This window comes from Lytechinus pictus, chromosome 18, assembly GCF_037042905.1.
Source record: "Lytechinus pictus isolate F3 Inbred chromosome 18, Lp3.0, whole genome shotgun sequence".
Classification (NCBI taxonomy): Eukaryota; Metazoa; Echinodermata; class Echinoidea; order Temnopleuroida; family Toxopneustidae; genus Lytechinus; species Lytechinus pictus.
In genome coordinates, this window is record NC_087262.1 from 7023955 (window position 1) to 7047233 (window position 23279).

Sequence of the window (23279 nt, forward strand, 5' to 3'; positions counted from 1 at the left end):
ATTCCCTTCTGATGCCCAGTCAGCGGAGAATCGTATACTGATTTAAAAATCAAATTTTCATCAAGGCCATGGCTAACAGCGGCCCGGATCAAAGCGAACCCTGCCGATTGCCTGACACTTGATGGAAAGAGTTGTTTACATCCAAAACACAGACTTGGATGTTGGATATATGTTCCATTGATGCGTTACTAATGTGCTCCATCCACAGAGCGTTCTCCACCAGCCGAAGATCGCTCAGTCTTTGGGTTTTACATTGAGGCCAATTCATGCATTTCAAAATACATGTGCACCAACTGTTCCATTGTTCTGATGTCACCCATACGTGCTAATTAGGGAAAAAATGACACGTGGCTCCGGCGATTTCACCCCAGAAATGCTCGAAAGATCCCCTGAAATTCCCCATTTACTGCAATGTTAAAGCTTATCCAATGTTGTAGGTTTTATAGGCAATCGGATGTGAAAAGTTGCCCCGGAAAATAACCTGAATTGTGTCTTCATTACGAAATATATTGTGATTGTGCTGATTGAGATGGTTCGCCAGACCAGCAATAGTAAAAATAATCATGATAATGATAATGAGGATAATCATAAAAATACTAATACTAATAATAATGATAATAATAATAATGGTGATAATAATAATAGTATTAATGATGTTATTAATAATGATAATAATAAGAATGATGATGATGATATTGATAATAATTACAATAATAATTATGATAAGAATAATAATAATGATAATACTACTACTACTACTACTACTACTACTAATAATAATAATGATTATAGTAATAATGATCACAATGACAATGATAACGATAATAATAACAATAATAATGATAATGATAGTAATAATAATAATGATCATCATAAAAGTAGTAGACGCGATTTACATTATAATGCAGCAAATCTACTCTGAAAGAAGGAAGAGAGAGAGAGAAAAGGAATTGGATGTAGGCAATGGTAAATTAAAGTACTTGAGGAGTAATTGACATTTATGAGTAGGAAGCATTGAATAGATGTGTATATAGGTATTTAAATGTTGATGGATAAGTATGAAAATTCAGGCTAATGGAAAGGGCCCTGTGTGAGTGATTATCCTAACCTGGAAGAGAATCGTAAAATAATCATAAAAATACTAATACTAATAATAATGATAATAATAATAATGGTGATAATAATAATAGTATTAATGATGTTATTAATAATGATAATAATAAGAATGATGATGATGATATTGATAATAATTACAATAATAATTATGATAAGAATAATAATAATGATAATACTACTACTACTACTACTACTACTACTAATAATAATAATGATTATAGTAATAATGATCACAATGACAATGATAACGATAATAATAACAATAATAATGATAATGATAGTAATAATAATAATGATCATCATAAAAGTAGTAGACGCGATTTACATTATAATGCAGCAAATCTACTCTGAAAGAAGGAAGAGAGAGAGAGAAAAGGAATTGGATGTAGGCAATGGTAAATTAAAGTACTTGAGGAGTAATTGACATTTATGAGTAGGAAGCATTGAATAGATGTGTATATAGGTATTTAAATGTTGATGGATAAGTATGAAAATTCAGGCTAATGGAAAGGGCCCTGTGTGAGTGATTATCCTAACCTGGAAGAGAATCGTAGCGGAAGAGATGGCGAATATCTAATTCATTTGAAGGGCTTGCTGTCTCGAAGAATGTTGACCTTTTGTATTAGGAGGCATTGACCAAGTTATGCATCAATGAGCCATCTAGGTCCTTTGGACCAAGAATGATCCCATAATGCAGCAGTGATCACATCAGTTATTGTTTGTTATATTTAGAACACTTCCCTTCCAAGTATATGTATTTAAGTATTTAAAGGAACCTCAATTTCTTCATTAATTACCTAAAATAATGAATCCAAGACATCATTCAACTAAAAAAAAACCAACCCAAATCTTGAGTACTTTTCTTAATACTTTTAAGTCTTAATACTTCAGGACCACAAAACTTACACTACTTTACCCAACCCACCAACTTGATCTTGGGATTACAAACCTTGAACTAAATTCCAACTAACCCAGCGGGGTTCTTGTCATCTTGGATAATTTAATACCATCTTGATTAAAATGCTAGGCTCCTGTAATGGCTTAGTGAAATGAAAAAGCCTGGAAAAGGTGTAATATCTTCCGCCAATAGTGTTTGGGAAGTGCCATCTGGATAGTTACGACCGAGAGTGCAATTACAAGACATTGTCTTGCGTTAGATTAAGCGTGTGATGTGAAAGCTATAACAACTAAGTGGCACAGTCATTAAACAGCCCTTCAGTCTGCAACGCACTGCGTTCAACATCTGCTAAATTTCACACTGATAGGGACCCGGTTTCTTAAAACGGTTATAAGCTACCGTTATATGCGACTGAAAATGGTCAATTTATTAGGCCTGGAGGAAACTAGTCATAGAATTCTAGGTTTTTAATAGATATTAGTCCCATGTAGCGATAACACATTGAAAAGACATTCATATTTATCTGTAAAATGGATATAAAATCAAATCCACAGTGGCCCATTTGGTTTTTAACAGCTCTTCATTATTTATAAATGCAAATTAATTATAGTATTTACTCTTATTATTATAGTTTTTAAGCCCGCATTTCATTGAAAACTTCTGATTATAGCTCAGCAATCGATCAAAAGCAAGATTCGTATAGAAGTCACCACAATGGTAAAGTTATCACCATAAATTTCTTTTGAAAATGGGGCCCCAGCTCAAAAGAAATAATTAGGGGGGAATGTATTGAAAAACATATTTAGGGAGAGAGTTTTGAATAAAATATTTAGGGGAGTGTATTAGAAAAACAAATTAGCGAGAGTTTACTAAAACTATGATATGATTCTCTAATAATAGGAGTCGTGTATGATATTTTTTCAAACTGCAGAATACTTCTGAGGGGGTGTGTATATACTCACAGTTGTTTACATCAGAGGGCATTAATCAAGATGTTGGATAAATGATTGAGCGAGGGAGCCCTATGCGTGTAAAAGCCGTGTTTATGGTGTTCAAATTTGTTTAGATGATGAGAGACTGTACGGAGCATCTGTTATTGTGTCAACATCGTCTGGGCTTGATTGGAGCGGGTAGGGGTGGCCGCTCGCCGCATTCTCCCGAGAATCGAGTTAATCAACCCTGTGCTTGTGTTCTCCTAGTGTTTTATTGGCCGTCCAAGCGGTGTGCGTTTAATGGGCCTGTTTGCACTGGCGTACTAATACGCTTCGCCTCGATAGTGGCACAGCGTTCAAATAGAGTCAAGCATGGGCAAACCACTGATAAGTGCTGATGTACTCTAATCACGATTAGACCCTCTGTGACGTTAGTATCTTCCAATCTAAATAAACGGATGAATAATGTTACTTTTAAAGAGATTTGCATTTGGCAATGCACAATTGATTTGCTATTGCCCTGAATATCTATGAATTTATAGCAAAATGAATGATGCTAAAAGCCATTGATCCATCCTATTCATTTTGTTATAAGAAGACTTCTGTAGAAGCTACACTTGTGTGTCATTTATAGTAGTCAGGGAATAATTTTCCTGGTATCGCATCGCAATTTGCTCCACATTTTTGAAAGGCTGCTATGCATAAAGTCTTTTGTATAGCATATTTTTACATAGGACTGTACATTACTTAGTTGAGAGCCTTTCTCTTATGACCAAAAAATGCTATTCAAATTTGTAAAGCAAAATAATTACCTGGTAGTAAACTATTAACAAAATGCTCTCTTATTCTTTTATGATTAAAGGGAAGGGTAAATACCAGGCTTGATATGCTTGATACATCTATACTCCCATCTTCAGTGGAAGTTGGAGATTAAAGATAAATTCCAGTTCTGGTAACGATCTCAAAATGACTTTTTACAGAATCTAATATAATGACCACCCAAGTGTCTGTTTGTATGAATAAAAAATATGTGCCAAAGGATTCTGGAAGAAATTGTGTAATTGCTGAGAAATAAGCAAAATAAGCGCGGATTCGGTCACTTCCGTCGGGTCTTTATTCCAGCAATAATAATACTGTCCCACGTGTGCCTATCTGTGTTGGTGATCTTCAGTGTGAACATTTTTCAGCGTAGATTTCAAGATTTCACAAAGTTCAGTTTATGTAACTGTACCAGATCTAGATCCTCGATGATATACTGACAATTAAGCCTGGTTTTACAGACTTTCTCATGAAATCAGTGTTTACTGCAACTACTGGCATTTCTCTTTAATACATTCTTAACGGGGAAGCACTTAAGGAAATCACATAGGCCTCAGGAATTCCTTGACTATTAAAAGTCATATGATTAAGACTGTTAAATCAGTATTTTGATTAATTATTAGCTAAAACTTATTGTGAACAAGTGCCGGCAAGGCAAACGGCGATCATACCTTGATCCCTTGTAATCTCTAGCATCTGATTTGATAGATCTAATTCAACACACCTACCAATTTCAGCTAGTGAAAACAGAGCCTTAATTGAATTCCCTTGCTCCGCTGCTGTAGTTAGTGGCACACATAGAGAACTGGGTGGCAGGCCACTTAAAGCCAATGATGGCAAAACGGATGACAAATTTTAAATGGATTATCCACTATTGTAGCCTTCAGGTCGCATCACTCGATTGTTTGTCACTGCTTCTGCTAAAGACGGGCCTCGTCTGTTTACCGCCCTCTCAAAACATTAACTCGGCAAATACAAGCCATGCTTGTAGATCACTTAATTGGTGGTCGACTGGCTGTAACTCGAAATTGATATAAACTTCTCAGAAGGGAGCTAAGATGTACTTCTCTTGTTGCAACTGGCTAATTTTGAAGAAAAATGACTTGCCAAAGTTTATCTGTGCCTTTGCTAGAGCTGTAGCGTAGCATTAAGGGCATTTGAAGAATAATTCTTAGCAGTAGACCTTTGTTCACGATAATTTCCCCAATATCATGCAAAGAATTTAATAGCTCATAATGATTATTTCTACTTTCCAGCGACTTTCGGTGACATTAAAGAATGGTACCTGAAAGTTGCTGGAAGAAACTATTTCATATTGAGTTATATTTATATCCAAGTCCTTTGGAAGTGCATAGGGACGTTATGACATATGTAATGCGATATGCGCTATACAAGAACTGCGTTATTATTATTGTTATTATTATTGTTATTATTATTATCCAGATAATTGATGTTTTGCTTCAGTAACCTACAATGGTGCTAACAAGTTAATGAACCCCACCATAAAATGGATATATTTGAAAGTGTTCAAGTTCTGCCATCTTTTAGATATTTGACTTTAAAGTCAGGTGATGAATATTACATTCTATGAAGTTTGTTTTTCAAGGATTGCCGTTCATTGTAGTGTTCTTGTCTGCATTCAACACTCAGCATGAAGGAGTGCATTTCTTGGTGGGGTTTACTAAATTTTTAGCACCACTGTCTATTGACTTTAATATTAAAGGGGAAGTTCACCCTGAAGAAAAGTTTGTTGTAAAAATAGCAGAAATAATGATAAACAATATTGATGACGGTTGAGGAAAATCGATTAAAGATTAAGAAAGTTATAAGAATTTAAATTTTTTTGGATTTGTGACGTCATAAACGAGCAGCTGCCCCATACAATACAAATTCATAAATTTCAATTTTTTTAATGGTTCGTGACGGCTTATTTTTGTTTTCTTTTTAGAAATGGTGTGAAATGATTTGTCTATTAATGTACTGAGGGTACAGTAAAAACCATTTTCAATTTTCGGAGAAAAATGACATTTTATTAATTTTTTACCATACGATATGTAGGAAAGCTTCTCGCATACGACGTCACAAATCAAATAATTAAATTTCTAATACCTTTTTTTTTTTTGGGGGGGGGGATTTTTGTCAAACCTTTAACAATATATTTTATTATTTTTTCTGCTATTTTTACAATAAACTGTTTGTCAGGGTGAACTTCCCCTTTAAAGAATCCCTTTTAAATTATGTCCATGCCGTAACCCCCCCCCCGAATACTTGTGTGCGTGAGAAAACTGACACCAAGGGTGTGTGCTAAATGCGTAAGGCAATATCTGAGGTATGTTTGTAAATAAAGGTCACACGCATTGCCTAGCTGATGGCTCGTTTGTAGAGGTGCTCATTATCTTAACCCAGTTTCCCCTGCATCCAGACTAAACAAAGTTTGCATGTCTGTGCTCTCACAGCGTCTGCCAGGCCATGTCACATTCGTGTACACATTGCAAGAGTGACGGGTCTAGCACCCCTGTGAATGGATACGTAACACTGGCTTACATAGCCAGCATTTCCCGGTGGCCAGAAGGCATCCGCCCCATCCCTAATGTGAGCAAAATTAGATGTGGACATATTATGTTTCTAACACTTCCGCTCCTCCTTGTCTCGTCATTCCTACCCTTTGGCAGAGAAGAGGTGTAGAGAATGTCAGCCTTCTTCACATAAGACATTTTTCCGATATCAGGAGAAAGGACATGGTTTGTGTATCTAAGCCTGCATTCAATCAAATCTCTAAGGCTAGGGTCACATATCAAAACGCAAGCACAAAATACATTTATTTCAGGAGAGTGTTCAATCGCAGTTTTCTCCCCTCTTTAAGCACACCCTCCATGCATTGTAAACGAATGGGTTTGACCCAGGAAGCAAAAGTCGACCTTGATGTTTATGTAGTACTTGTCTGAACTGGGAGAAAGACCATAAGGGCCGTCTGCACCAGCCCAAGTTTTCAAATTAGCGCGCCATTTCTGATCCGGCAAATAATCCCGATCTGAACAATCTCGAGATTATTTTGTAATGGAGACGCAATTATCGCGCTAGTTCTTAGGATTAATCTCTAGATTGCAATCCCAAGTCAACTTGGGATTATTTGCAAAACAGCGCGCTATTTTACGAATTATCCCGCTAATTCGCAGGTGCAGGTCTACGCACTCGGGATTATTTATTCATGGCGTCAGACCATAATGCATCGATGCCTCACCCGAGCAGGAATCGCTCTTCTTGCGATGGTGGAGACGGGGTTTCTTGAATCTCATGATTAATCGCGAAGAGGTCCGATCGGGCTAAAATCTCGAGATTGAGCAAACTCGGGCTGGTGCAGCACTGCCTGTAGAGGAGTCATGATCACGATCTCTGTTGCATTCATTCCAATTTCAACATCAATGGTTCTGTAGAACCACCTTCCAATTCCAATTTTCATGTTTCAACTTGCTTTTACAAATGTTACGATCTTCCAAAACTTGATTGAATGCAACCATGGTTTAAACTATAAAACCTCGGAAAACTGTTTCAAGGGGGAAGAAAAAGTTTCAAAAGAATACAGCCAATGCAACAAAAGTCCAAGCCATTGTTGACCCCATCTTTCAGCTTGAATCTCACTCAGTATCTTACACATTAATCCTCCCATTTCTCTGACAAACAAAAGAATGAGGATTCAAGAAAGTCTCTGTGATATGTGCAGATGATTTTAATGGAGTGTTGTGGCCCAGTGGATTACTCCCCGGACTTTGAAACAGAGGGTTGTGGGTTCAAATCCCAGCCATGGCGTAATTTCCTTCAGCAAGGAATTCATCCACTGTGTGCTGCACTCGACCCAGGTGATGTAAATGGGTACCGGCAGGAAGTAATTTCTCAAAAAGCTGCGTGCGCCTTAATCGGTTGCCTAGTTTAGCCGGGGTAATAATAGCAGGGCCCTTTTTAAAGTGCCATGAGCACCGAAAGGTGAACCTGTGCGCTATATAAGTAGCCACCATTATTATTATTATTATTATTATGATGGTCACGACTTTTGTCAAGCATCTTTGCAGCTCGTCTTCTTACCCCGTTATGGAGACTTGCAGAATATGCTCATGATGTTGAGAGTCCTAGCCACTGTTGACCCCCATCTCCCACTAAGCATGTTTTCCTCTATTAAAGCTTCCTACTTCTGGGCTATTAATACAAAACAAAGGGGTTCAGGAAGTCCTGCAAGTGAAGGTTAGGACCTTTATCCTGTACCTTGCAGGAATAATCCTGATGGCAGCTTGTTATAAAGCTTATTAAACTGGAATGTCATTGCAAAACTTCTGTGCAAAGACAAGTTGTCAAGGAATAGAATGCTTGTTTGTCAACCCCATCCCAAGGACTCACTGAATATGCCTCTGATGGTCCCCACAGTAGTTTCATAGTCCACTTCAACACCTATCTATGCTTTGTCAATCTGATGTACAATCTGGGGTAGATGCCTTCAGCCATGCATGTTCATTTTGACATGTCAAACGGCTGATGTGTCCTGCTTCAGTCTCTATCATCGAACAGACAATGTCATGATGTTTATGTAATGTCAGCCACATCAGTTCAGCATGGCAGACAAATCATGCTCCAATGACTGTACCATACCATTCGTCCCATTGTATGCAAAGAGCACTGTCCCAGACACGATATCAAGAGAGGACAGACTTCGTGTTTGGGAGGATGAAAAAAAGCAGGAAATTTGAGATTGAATGTTGAAAGAAGAAGGAAATTTTGGATAAAGCACATGTAGAAAGATATTTATCCGACTTTTGCTCCTCTTTGTCTTGTGGTATCGTGTTTTCTCAAAAGCTCTTCAGTCGCCCCATGCATGTGTAGCAATGTTGTCACCACGGAGGTAGAAAGAAATGCCAGAGGCTTTGGATTGTATTTATTCAAATCGAGCAGTGCTTCAAATTTTCTTCTTGCATCGTCATGATTATAGCAGACATGAAGTTGAACGCAGGTCATCATGAATTTGATAACCTTGTTGTTATTACATGTAGTGTAGCAGACAGACTACACTGTAATCTTCATCATGATCATCATCATCATTAGGTATGCAACGTGCATATTAACACCAAGGGTCATTAACTTCATGTCTGAAATGATCTGCGAAGCGTAGACAAGATAACAACTTTGAAATGGAGAGTGAGCTTGCATCATAAAGTTATTGAAAAAGGGTAAAAACGAGAGGAGGAAGCAGGGAATGGAACAAAAACAAGTATTTAAAATGGTTTCCCGTAAGTACATGTAGGCTTATTAATAATAATAATAATGATAATAATAATAATAATATCTCTCCTCTCTTCTCTTGACCTCTTCAAAAAACGTCTGAAAACACACTTATACAGTGCATCCCACAAAAAACTAAACCGAGATTTATCAATGATTTATCATAACTTAATCACAAATACAATAGACAAATGACCTACCATTGTAAAGCTTAGAATCTCCTCTTTCATCTGAAATTACTTAGATTATTTCTCATTCACGCATAAGTGAGCAAAAACACTTTGAATAGGGGATACCAAAAAGTCATTTGGCGGGCTGTATCTGGGTTTCAAAAAGAAAACCACATTTCTAAAAAGTTCAATATCTGCTCTTTAATTTGATACCTCAATCAAAGAAAATGGTCAAGAAATAAGAAAGTTCTGATTATTTGAAATAAGGCTTGAATTTCAATAATTTCATAAAATGAAGAGGTTTTACAGGCTAGCGTTCAAACTCACTCGACACTCCGTTTTGTTGACGATCAGCCATGCATGAAGTCTTTTGTTAACCATGCGATAGCTTCTGTGGGAAACCGGTGAAAACACGTTTATTTAATGAAATTATGGAAATACAAGCATTGTTTCGAAGGAACGTTCCTTTTTTACTTCTTGACCATTTTTTGTGATTAAGGTATCAAATTAAAGAGCAGATATTGAACTTTTTAGGCATGTGATTTTCTTTTTAAAATTCAGATACCCCCCGCCAAATGAGTTTTTGGTATCCTTTCTTCAAATTGTTTTTGCTCACTCATGCGTGAATGAGGAATAATCTAAGTAATATCAGATGAAAGAGGAGATTCTAAGCTTTACAATGGTAGGTCATTTGTCTATTGTATTTGTGATTAAGTTATGATAAATCATCGCTAAATCTCGGTTTCGTTTTTTCTGGGACGCACTGTATAACCATAAACCTTAACTTGTTTTATGCCATCAACAGCGCTTTGTATCCTCTGGAAAAAGCGCTATATAAATCCAATTATTACTATTATTATTATTATTATTATTATAAATGCTATTTTTATGTTTCCATCAAAACTCATAGTTATGAACTATCTGACAATGGTAAATCTTTGAAAGTAGACTATCAATATCAATTATAAGAATGTTTATTGTATAAATAAAACAAGATAAAATATTGATATTAGCACAAGTACAATCCCTCTGTGCAGGAGTTGTATTTGAAACATTTTTCATTTGAAATTAGTTGTGGTCGTAAACAGTATTTATAGTGATGAGTAGTGGTCAGAAATAATCTCTGCTGGTTGGGCCTGACCACTGCTGACCACCACTAGCTATAACAATGGTTATGAATACTTCCCCCCATATTAAATATGCATTTTATGCTATCTCTATGAAATCGTTGTACTATGTGAAGTTCATCTAATCTAGATATGAAACAATACTTCATCTAAGGATTTGCAGTGAAAATCATGAATATCAATGCCAAATCCAATAAACAAATCGGTGTATCAAAGGGAAATCTGCTGATCAGACCTGTTTGCAGTGTTTAGCAGGTGTTTGCCTAGCTTTATCTAATGTACAATCTACAGTGCATGTAAAATGGACAATTGCATTTTTCTCTTCTTGATGAGAAGCTAATTCCTTTATTACTGGTCGTAGAAAGTTGATCAAGGTATCAAACTGCTCAGAATTATGTTATCAATGCATTGATATTTAAAAAATGGCAACTCTACATGTATGTTGTGTAATGCCGCTACGCAGGGAACGTGCACGGTTTTCACTTTTTTTTTGCTTTTAAAATATTTTTCATGCTTCTCACCAAAGAACATGTGTAGAACAATGACGAACACAGAATTTGCATTTTACAAAAAATTGAAAAACTGGGGATTAGAACTTATTTATCATTTAAACCATACATGTAGAAGCTCCGTTTTTAAACTCACAATCAACTTCATGTGAAACAGCCCCCATGTAACGCTAGTCAGACATCCATTCAACAGACTGGGCCTGTTGCCTTGGATACATTTCACCAGGGTAGCCGGCATGAAAGATGCGACAGAACTGTTAGATTGCTGGATTGCAGCTCATTTGTTCAATTACACCTGGATCACTCTCCCCTGATCAAATTTATTTTATTCGATTTTGATGAGATTAAGAGCTAGACGTCAGGTAATGTCCCCCTGATAAGTGCATATTAAACCAAATGTCAGGGCCTGTTCAGACGATTAAAATTGCACTGAACCTGGTGTAAAAAAGAAAAATTATTCCATATTGAGGAGAGTGCAAAGGTCTGTTTATACCAGATCAAATGAACATTGTAACATTTTAAAATAGAATGTAAGGGCTGGTTCACACCAAATAAAAGTTGCTGAACCTCGTATAAGAAATTTTATTCCATAACAATGAGAGTGTCAAGGGTGTTCAGACCAAGGCAAATGCATAATGCAGCGGTTTTTTATATCAAAACTAAATGAAAGGGCCAGTTCAGACCACAGTGAAACTGCACTGAACCTGGTTTATTTCCATATTGAGGAGAATGCCAAGGTTTGTTCAGAGTGAAAATGAATGAACCTTGCTTTAAAATAAAGAAGCACGTTATTAAACAAAATTAAAGGGCATGTACAGTATGTGCAGAGCAGAGTATAGAGTAAAGGTACACATGAATATTAATGCACCTTTAATATTATATGAATTGTGTGAATGCATCCAGGAAAACTGGTATTTTCCTGTGAGTGCGGTGAAGAAAGGATTTGCTGTGAAAATTGTCCTTCAGTTGTGTTTATAGGGAACATACCTGTGAATGTTAGTAAGATTATTGGATTAGTGTACTATTAACTGTACATGTGAAATCAAAGCAGTCTAAAACAGGCTTCAAAGAGAATATATAAAACAACACTCTAGACCAGTAGTGTACGCAGGGGGTCGTTGCAGGTGTTCAACCCCCCCCCCTTGAATTTTGTTTTTTGCTTGTCAAATTTTTCCGGGTACGAAACGAGGTACAATTTGTGGTGAAGACCTTTTTTTTTTTTTGGGGGGGGGGGGCTTGACAACATTTCATTCAGCTTGAACCCCCCCCCCCATTTCAAAAATCATGTGTACGCTACTGCTCTAGACAGGTGACTTTGATTATCAGGGTAGCCTATTCTGCTTATATGATTTCTGACAGCTTGAGTTATAAATACAAGAATAAGTACACAATAACCCTCTCCATGAAGAAGATCAATTGAGAATTCGGTCACAGAAGACTTTCATATTATTATTAATAGAAATAGGTACAAGTACTTCTTCCCTATCATAATAGGTACATGATCCTAATATGTGCATAAACTGAATTGTAATTTCTGTCTCTAGGATTAGATGGAACATTTAAATAAAGTTATCTTTTCCCTTAAAGGGTATATATAAACAGTATTAATGATGATGATAGAGAATATTACTTAAAGTAGTGTACATGTTGGTGTAGTCATACATGCGCTTTACATAGCAGCAGAAGAAAATATAGATGAATTCAGCAATTTTATTCATAACAGTAAGTAATGGCAAAGACAGTAAAATAATTAAATAATTATTAAATTTGTAGAATTTGTCTATTTCATTGAGCTACATGTACTGAATTGAACTCTGTTGAAGGTTACTATAGTGAATACTACAGCCAACGACTATATTGATCACACAGTAGGTATATGGCTGTGGTCCCATATTCTGCGTTTCAGGTCAAGGCTTCTCGGAGGAATATCAATGTGTGTTATTGAAGCTATACACTTTCTCTCTCCTCTCTCTTTCTCCTCCCTCTTCCTCTCACTCTTCACTAGCTGTCTTAATGGGGACCATTGCTATGGTGTCTCATAGAGTATTGATGTTTTTTCCTTTTTACTACTACTACTACTACTACTACTACTACTACTGCTGCTGCTACTACTACTACTACTACTACTACTACTACTACTACTACTACTACTACTACTACTACTACTACTACTGCTACTGCTACTGCTACTGCTACTGCTACTGCCACTGCCACTGCCACTGCCACTGCCACTGCCACTACTACAACTACTACTACTTCTACTACTACCACGACTGCTACTACTACTACTACTACTACTACTACCATTACCGCTACTACTACTACTACTACTACTACTACTACTACTACTACTACTACTACTACTACTACTGCTACTGCTACTGCTACTGCTACTGCTACTACTGCCACTGCCACTACTACAACTACTACTACTTCTACTACTACCACGACTGCTACTACTACTACTACTACTACTACTACTACCATTACCGCTACTACTACTACTACTACTACTACTACTACTACTACTACTACTACTACAACTACTACTACCTCTTCTTGTACTGCTTCTTATGCTAATACTATTATTACTATACTCCTCATTCTTTTACATACCTCTACTGCTACTACTACTACTACTTCTACTACTACTACTATGACAATGACAACTGATAGTACTTCTACTATTACTGCTGCTGCTGCTACTACTACTACTACTACTACTACTTCATTTTCTCTTTATTTGCCCTTACAATAGGGTCATGTCATAAGGCAGGTTCAATATTGTTTTGATGTATCATAGATTTATCATTTTCATTTCAATCCATTATGACCCATTAGCACCTCAAAGTGTTGGTTTAGTGAAGTGGTCAATAAGGAAGCCATAATGGATTACTGTTTAAAGACCAATTGGTACACTCTGAAAGTGAAAATATAAGTATTCACTCGTTTTGTCAATATCTGTAGAGAAATTCCATTGTTTTGCTGTCAATTCATTCTAAAATTTTCATGACATGATTACTTTGATAGAAATCATACTATATTTTTACACTAATCTCCATTGAAAAAAAAAGTATGAAATTCAAACAAGTGGCAATCATTATTTAGTATAACTAATTTATTATCTCTTTCTACTTTTTAATCATTATTCCAAAAGTTAAAAAAAAACTGAAGACAAACAATTTTTCATTCTGAATGGACCTATTGTGTTTACAAACAAAACCTTTAAATCTGGCTGTTTATCTTTCGCTTGCTCGGATCCTTTAATGAATGAGAGTGCTCTCAGCGCCTTGGTGTACATAACGATCTGTGGCACGCTTTGACTTTGCTCAGAGCAAGTAGTGTGTTTTCTTTTGAATTATTCATTTTCAACTGTCCCCCTTTCCGCTCTTTACTCCCTTTTCTCTTTCATTTTCTTGCATGCTTTGAAAACTGCCCTCTCAACCTGTCCAAATTGATGAATGCTTCAAAGAAATATAGCCCTCTTCTCCCTCTCTCTCTTTCCCTTCCATTTCCTCCCCTTGCTTCGTTTGACGAGTATGCCTAGCAACTGAATTGGAAAACTTATTTCAATGCTCACCAAGGAATGGTTATTAAGGGCATACATTGTCTACGAAGGCATGCCAGAATCTTAAGCAGAATACCATATATATTTATTTTTAAATTTCTTTTATACCTGTGATCTTGTCGTTCTTCGCTTTGTTTTTTTGTGTGCAGTCTAATGTCCTCTTCCTTACCTCATGTCCCTATCTTTATTTTAGCTTCTATTTTAGACTTTCCATTTTTCTTTCTCTTTGATTTTAAAATTTCTCTTTCTCATAATAAACTTACATATTCCTTCTCCTTCCCCATCAGCTTTGTACCCCCTCTCTTTTCCAGTGTCGTTTAACAATTCTTTTCTCCCCTCTCAAACATCGCATTGTCCCATCCTTTTCTTAATTTCTCACTTCCTTTTGCTTTTTGTAATCTCATTTTCCCCCTTCCCTTTCTTTTGCCACACTCCCCCTTCTGTTTTCTCCTCAATGAAGCCATGCTAATGAGCTGTCACGTTTGCACCAGGAATTATTTTTAGATGGGGGCAGAAATGAAAACATAAATTTGTAAATGAGCACCGAGTCTGCAGCATTGTACATGTATTTTCATGTCCCCATATAGCGCAACTGACCTTTATGAACTAAAAACACTGGAGGGTACACCAACGTCGTATACATTAACATTCTGAATAGTGAACAGAGGATCGTGCACTTGAATATCAATGTAGAGAAATAAATAAGAGCTGAATAGATTAAGTGCATTATTTAGAATACTTTCCCATTTTGGAGTATATCCAAAATGATGTTTGCTCAATCATGTTAGATCGATATGACCTGCAAATTGTAAACTATGAATTCCTTGTACAGAGCACATTCATAACAGATTCAAAGTGTCTATATATAAAAGTGAGGCCACAACATCCTCACCTCAATCCCCCCCCCCCCCCCGGTTTTTGATATCTTGGTTCCACCCCTTATTATGAATCTTGGAAGGACATTATACGCATTTTATACAGCTTTATACAGCGATTGGTATTTTGGGTGGTTTAAACTGACCGGTCCATCGGTGCCTGACTGATCCTAATGTTCACTTCTGCGATATCTTTCAGACTGTTGCAATAAAGAAACACATGAGAAATTCACAGAGTCAAAGATCTTGACAATTAACGAGTTTAAGAACTACATGTAAATTAGTTTCATATGATTTTTTCAATCAACATCACTGTTAAGATATCATTGTATTTGTGCTGCTACATGTAGGACATTTGATTACACTACGATTCCTCACTTCTCGCCCTGAGATGGCGCTATAACTCCAGCAGTCTAATAATGAGTTCCAAACAAATGAAATAAATATAGCCTTACCCATACACACAATATTATTACGTCACTGGCTAATAAATACTTTTTTTTTCATTCATTATTGTTAGCCAAGATAACGTTTTCTCTCATATTGAAGTAAGAATTGGTGGGAATTATCACTGAACAATTATTTCAGGAGCAAATGTCGTAGAGTCCGGTAGAAGACGTCATCAATATTTTGGCGTGTCTGAGAGATGTAGCGGCTTGTTTGCACTCTGTAATGGGCCGATCACGTTGCCCACCTAGCTACTGCTGTTCAAATAAATCCTCTCCCCTTTTCTTCAAGGCTCAAACCCCATATCACGACTGGACTCGGGGACCAAAAGTACAGCCTTGTCTCTGAATACAAACTTTAAAAAATGTGTTTATTGCTATATTACATGATTCAAATAAGAAATTAGGTGTATGTATTATTATCATATTACTGTTGAAAACTTTTCATTGTTGTTGCTCGTGGAATAAGATAGAGACTCACAAAATTGTAAAGTTTGTAATTAATCCATCCAATCAATCTATTGTATGTTTTACAATTTGCCAGTTTGGAAAGAAAATCAAGATTCTAACATAGGATTTTAGGATGAAAACCACAATTTTATGTCACTGCATATCTTTTCATGTACACTCATAAAAAATGCCTTTTATGGTACTTTTATAGTATGCCACACAAAAAGACTAATGTACCATCTCAAATTCAATAAATAGTAGCATTCTCCAGACCACATTTTAAAATTGGTTGTTTGTGGTTTCAAGTTTGTCTGGAAACCACACATTTGTGATTTAGTCAAGTGTAAATGTAAGGTAAATTACAAGATAATGTTATTGTAGCAATAATAGGTAATAATACTCCCTGTATTTGTACAATGTCATTGATGCTAAGTTTCTTTATAAGGATTATTCAATTCTTATAATTCTCTTGTCTGTTTAAACATATTTCTTGTGTCGACACAAGAAGGGAACTAACTAAGGCGTTAACAATTTATATGGTTATATTGCAGTTTTTATTTTCCTTTTTCTTACTTTGTCTCAAAATGTATTTTGAAATGAAATTAGTTTTTCCATCCTCATCCAATATGACCTTTATACAGGATGTGAAAGTCGAGTATTATTTTATTGATAATAATGTTCTTGAAAATTTATAGTGATCTTTAGTGATCCTCAAATGCCAGAAAAAAAGACTACCATAAACTATTTATGGATGTATACAAGCCATTCATCTTTGCATTGCTCCAGCCTGTAAAACAGCATAGCCCCATACATAGTATCGCTACAGATACTTCTGTCCTTCCTTAAAGTAATGCATTTTGTAATCGGATTAGAGCAAGTGCAGCGTAGTAGTCTATTTTCTAGACGACGATTGTATCAGTGAGATTTCTGTCACCTCTGAATGTTTTTGTTCAGAGCTCATTCTTTATATTTTAACAAAGTGATGAAATATAGCATGGCATGGTAAAAAAAGGATATGGATCAAAGTTTATATGATGTAGCAAAGAGATTTAAAATTATTTTGGTGATCGTGTGATGTCTGATTTGTAGACTAGACCCCAGCTACCTCCATTTTCTTGTTACGCATTTGTAATGTTAGGATGCCACAAACCCACAGGTAATAAATATCACTTAACACTATAATCCGTGCTTGATCGCAAGCTATAGCATTTCAGTTTGATTAGCTCTCTGCTTTTAACTCTTAGATTATGTTTCGGTTTGATTGCCATACGACTGTTTGATGAAAAGACCAATTGCTGCCGCCCCAAAGTTGTATAAACCAATCAATATTGATTGGAATTCTAATGAACTAGCTTAGAGCTATCTTACCAAGATGACTGCATACATAAAATAAAAGGAGAGTATAATTGTTCTCGCCCCTCATTGGAGACCCATAGTAATGCATTATTATATCATCAATTCTGCTTCAAAGTTAATGTATTGTCTTGAGCTGTTTGGTCACTTTGGTGACAATGCCAACTGACTTCTCTTTTATTTATTTATTTGTTACACAGTATTGTGCATTATTTTCAGGGATGGCCCTGTTCACATGAGCTCTGACCAGGGGAGTGTTTCACGAGGCATTTTTTTGTGTGATTTTTCACTGACTTATTTGTTAAGAGCCAATCGGATGCAAGTATTTCAGTAGCTTATAACACTTGTCAGTGCAAATCTCTGACTAGATGTTTCATGAAATGCTCCTTTGATCTATAGAAGATGTGAACTTCCTTTTGTGATCTTTGAAAATTTTAAACTTGTTTTGTGAATGTGAGCAGCCTTTAATCTCTTTGAAAGACTCTTTTAATACAATGTTCATTTTTCGCTTTGGTTCTTAAATCATTTCTCTTCTTTCATATACTTCACTGAGTTATCCAGAGTAGATGTGAACGCACTTTTGAAAAAAATTCTTGTTATGCAATGTTCTTGTTTGCTTGGGTTTTAAAAACATTTCTATCCACAAATTGCATGTGGATCGATACTTAAACAAATACAACAGGTATCTAGCACTCATGCAATTTACATCCTGCTCCCTTATTTTTAGTATTGATTTAAAGGCACTAATTAAAAAAAATGGGGTTTTACACATTCCTGCCATCATTTTCTTTAGTAATCAATATCTTGGCGGACTGGCACAAACAGTGCAAATGTATGAAAAGATTTAGAATCTCTTTCTTCAAATTACATTTCACTTTGTCGTCTTGAGATATTATGGATGACATGGTGGCTCGGTGGTAGGGCATCCGGCCTCATGAACGGGAGGTCGTGGGTTAAATCCCCTGCCAAGTCATACCAAAGACTTAAAAAAAATGTACCTTCTGCTTTCTTGTCAAGCACTCTATGCTTTAGAATGGAGAAGGGTAATAATAGTATTATGTTATGTAGGGCCCACTGGAAGAACAATTCAGTAGAGCTGAAGTGGCTACTCTGGGTAAATAGAAATTATTATTATGGTATTGATGAGTTATGAAAATATGAAATCAAGGGAATTGATTCAATATTTTTTGTTATCAGCAGTAGATATTAAGTCACTGATTTGGAAAAATATAATATTAGATAGCTATAGCATAGATACTAATGTCTGATTGGTCAATAGCCGGTCACATGATTTGAATTACAGGCATTGTTATTGTTATATTTTTTGGTCTAAAAGAATTTTATAATTACACACTGTCAGTCTATAAATAATTATATTCATTTTCATTTTGCTCTTTGCCCAAGAGGCTCAAAATAACCCTGGTATGGATGCAGTTTAAATCCATGCACCTCTGCCACTCCCTGTGGAGTATTCTTTGTATCCAAACAAGACACATTTCATTCAAACAATCACCTCATCAGATCAGCCCATTTAGTATTTATAGAAATGAAGGCATTTATTTAAATAATTGTAGTCATAGTTGGTAGAAGTTCAATATAATTTCATTTTTTTGTAATGTACTGTACATAATATATTTCTCATGGCCAGAAAATCTATGTAATTCAGAGTAATTTTACAAAACATTATTCATAGTTCATACTTATTTTTTTTATATTTGAATTACACCAATCACTCTTCCCTTTTGTTTTCTTATACTTTCTGCATTGTTTTATTTTTCTTAAACTGAAAATGGTTCAAACAATTACTTTTGTATGTTGCAATGACCAAATAGGATTTTTTGTTTGTTTCTCATATTGAAAGACAATGATTGGCCATCTGTCAGCTCTAACTTTGACTAGTTTACTTGCAGAAGGCCTAGATATTGTATACTGAAAAAGAAGAAAAACTCAATGCATATCAGCAAGTGTTGACAGACACTGTGCCAAGTATTCATGGCTGTACTGCGTTATGACATGCAAAAGGAGCACTTTGCTCCAAAGGAACGCAAAACGCACTTGATGAATTTATTAGATTTTCTCGTGATCGCTCGCATGGTGTCTGACTATCACATCTTAATGGGAGGTGGCAGTTGATATTAGATATTCGCAGGGAGGGGGGAAGGGTCCGTCTTTCCACACGTGCCCATGACGACATGTAGGCTTGCTTCTGCAACCTACTTGTATGCAGAGGACCATCGAGTCAGGTGGGTGTTTTATAAAGCTGTTTGTGCAAAGTTACAAATGACTTTGTGCACGACTGGTAAAACTTTCTTGTGCTAAATGATACATGCATATCCCTTCATTTCAAACTTTGCCACCTAAGAACGTGTTCCAGTCGCTCATAAAATTACTTGTAACTTTAGGAAGAGCTTTATGAAACACCCATTTGGAAAGACTGTGTACTCTATTGTGTAGGTGACAGTGTCCCACATAATGTTTTTATTGTTAGTTGTAAATAAGAACATTTATGAATTAACATGAGAATTATAAACACTTTTAGTATCAATTATCATTTTGATTTAATTGACTTTTTGTACTTGAAATCATATCGGATGATATTGGCTTCATGGTTACTGGATTAATTTGACTTTAAACTAAACAATCCCTCCTGATTATCCAAGTGTAAACATTTCACACTAAATGGTATCATATTATTTTGGAAATATATTAGTTGCTTTTTCATGACAAAGACTTTAATGAAATTGGCAATTTCGAAGTGTGAAGTTTTTTTTTTCTCACTTGGCATAAGACCCCATGGCCTGTAATCTGAAGTCAGGTTTAATTTAGACCATGGTCTAACTCTTTGCTACAATTATGGGAAGCCAAAAGTGTCATTTAAAAAAAATTAAGTTGTATGTTTCTTATGTTTACTGTGCTCTTTCCTGATTCTTCAGTGGTGAAGACAATCATCTATTTATACTTCCTAGACAATTATGAAGGATTGGAGAGCCAAATGAGCTGAAATATGATATCTCTTCTGTTAGTGATTTATGGAACAACTGGCTATCCATAATTAAACCACAACTTTAAACCTGAGTTTAAGTTAAACCCGACTTGAGAATACGGGCCCATGACTGTGGTTTTTATTGACCCTTGATTTTGATAGAAACGACTGGTGAGGAAGACTAGCTCCCCTCCTACAGGCAACAGTCACACTCCTTTTCCTCTCCTTGATTAAATCGTTCCCATCGGGAGCGAAGGAATGCACGAAAGAGCAGAAAAGTGAGTGAAAGAAAGAGAAAGAATAGCAGTTGGAGGGCTCGCATCCCCCAGCATGTTATCATTACTCGCATTCAAAATAGATTAATGCCTTAGCGTGATCGTGCAGCGGGCCGATCATCGTTGTGTGTATATAGATTGATGATGGGTATGATATTAAACCATGAGCAAATACTATGAAGTGTATTCACCATCTGATCTATGTGAAAACAGTTTTTTCTTGCTTTACTTTAATCAATTGCACCCTCGATCTCACCCCCTCATTGATATTTTCACCAGGTGAATATGAGCGTTTGTATAGAGTCGACACAGGTATTATGAAGATATAAACCTTAAACATTTGATTTTTTTGCTTCTTCAAACATCGAAAGCTTTACTGACTGTATTCAATTTTCATAAAAGGATTTTGTGAACCTGTCCACTTTTTATTAACAGTTAATCCTTAAAAACAAAGTCAATTCAAGATGGTGTATGGCCGATTATCTGTATTGTGTAATTTACAATAATAATGGAATGTAATGTACACATTTTGGATAGTTGATTTGCGTTTACTATCTATTTATCTATGTTGTCACTCATTTACACAGTCATAATTGTTTATTAATTTGGCAGAGTTTTGAGGCTGTTTAATACATGATGTATGAGTAATGTTTAGGATGTATCTTCATGTACATGTATGAACATTAATGCTGATTTCTTATGCTTGTATTCTTTATACATAAAGTGTGAGTTAGGCCCTTATTGCTTTTATCATGGAAAGGAAAGAAAACCACCCTCGCTTGATCATAAATGGGAAGAACGTGTGAAAGATCAACTTTATTTCCCCTTCAACTGTAGTTTTCTTTTTAATGTTTTCATTTTTCTCCGCCACCTTATCCAGTCTGTCAACGACAATTTAAGTTTGAGTAAGAATTCATTATATCCGTAATATAATTAATTATCATGGAAACTGCGGCTGTAGTTGTCATGGAAACCACAATTAATGTTCGATTGAGTACATTCCAGACTTCTGAATATGAGAAAATAGTCAAGAATGTTGTAATTCATGTTTCATGTTTAGGTGGTTTCTGTGTCTCCTAATTGAGACAAATTCCATGTTAGGTTTCGCTTCATTACACCGAGGTAAATGCACTCCACAGAGTTCGTTGCATGTGGATCATACCTTTGACAGTGGGTCCATACCTGTGTAATAAACACGTGAAGGCAGTGGGTAATTTTTCTCTAATCACAGCCCAAATTGAACCCCCCAAAAGGTATTCTTTTTGGCAATCATCTTCTCTAGAGACTAGAGATCCCTCGAGATCTGCATGCGAAGTACAACAAAAATCAATATTCTTAACACGGCCGAAAAATGATATTTGCATACTGTAATTACTGCAAATTTGCCCAGTGCACAAAAATAGCCCCTTGAAATCAGCAGTTACATGTACCTCAACATTAAAAAATTGCTCCAAAAGGATTTTCAAAAAAGTCCTAGATTATACAGTAGTGTTTGTGTTAGGAGCTGGTTAAATGGTCCTGATTGAAATAGTACTTTAAAAGAATCTGATTGTTTCATGAAGCAAAAATACTGTGATTTTCACTTACCAGTTTGTCCTTAGCCAACCAGATGCAAGGATTTCAGTAGCTTATAACAGTTGTCAGCGAAAATAACTTGAATATTTGTGTCATGGAATGCTCCTCCCAAAAATCCAGGGATAAAATTGGGGTGATGTTTGTTTCTTATATACTTCACCTTGAATTGGTTTTCAGTCGCTTAAAACCAAGAATAATTCTCAGTGTGAACACATTCAGAAAATGAGATGAATGAATTAAATTGAGGTTTAAATAGTTTATCAAAGCAAAAAATTGTTTAAATGCACCTAGTAAATAAAATAAATGAATTAACCACTGAATTGGTGCATTTGCTTGGAACGTAAGGTTTGGATAATTCATCAAAGGAAAAGTAATTCTTAGTGTGAACGCAATCAGAGAAGAAGATGAATGAATAAAACCTGACCACTGGATTACCGGTAGTGCCTTTGCCTGGAATATGAGGTTTAGACAATTTATCAAAGTGTAAGGAGAGCTGATCTGTTGTGGTTTCCCATCCCGGGAATCTTAAGTCAGAGTTTTTGAGATGAAATTGGAGTGACGGAATACGAGCATCAATCTCTGGAGTGTGAGTGTGATAAGTAAACACTGTCAGAAAAGATGACTTCAAGTAGGAAGAAATACTCTTATTTTCGGTCATATCAATCATAATTCGTCCAGAACTGCTCTAAACATATGTTTTATTTGTGTGCGCAAGTCTTTTGCAGAATCAATAATTCACTTTTTATAGCCACACTGGAAATAAATGAAGATGGCGGTGATAATGGATGGTATTGAATGATGATTTCATGATTATGATATTGATTGTAATTTAAGTGATGATAATTTTAAATCATCTAATTGCCTATTTCAAGGGACACTATTTTTCCACTCTGGCTTAAGCTCTGGCTGCTGTTTAAA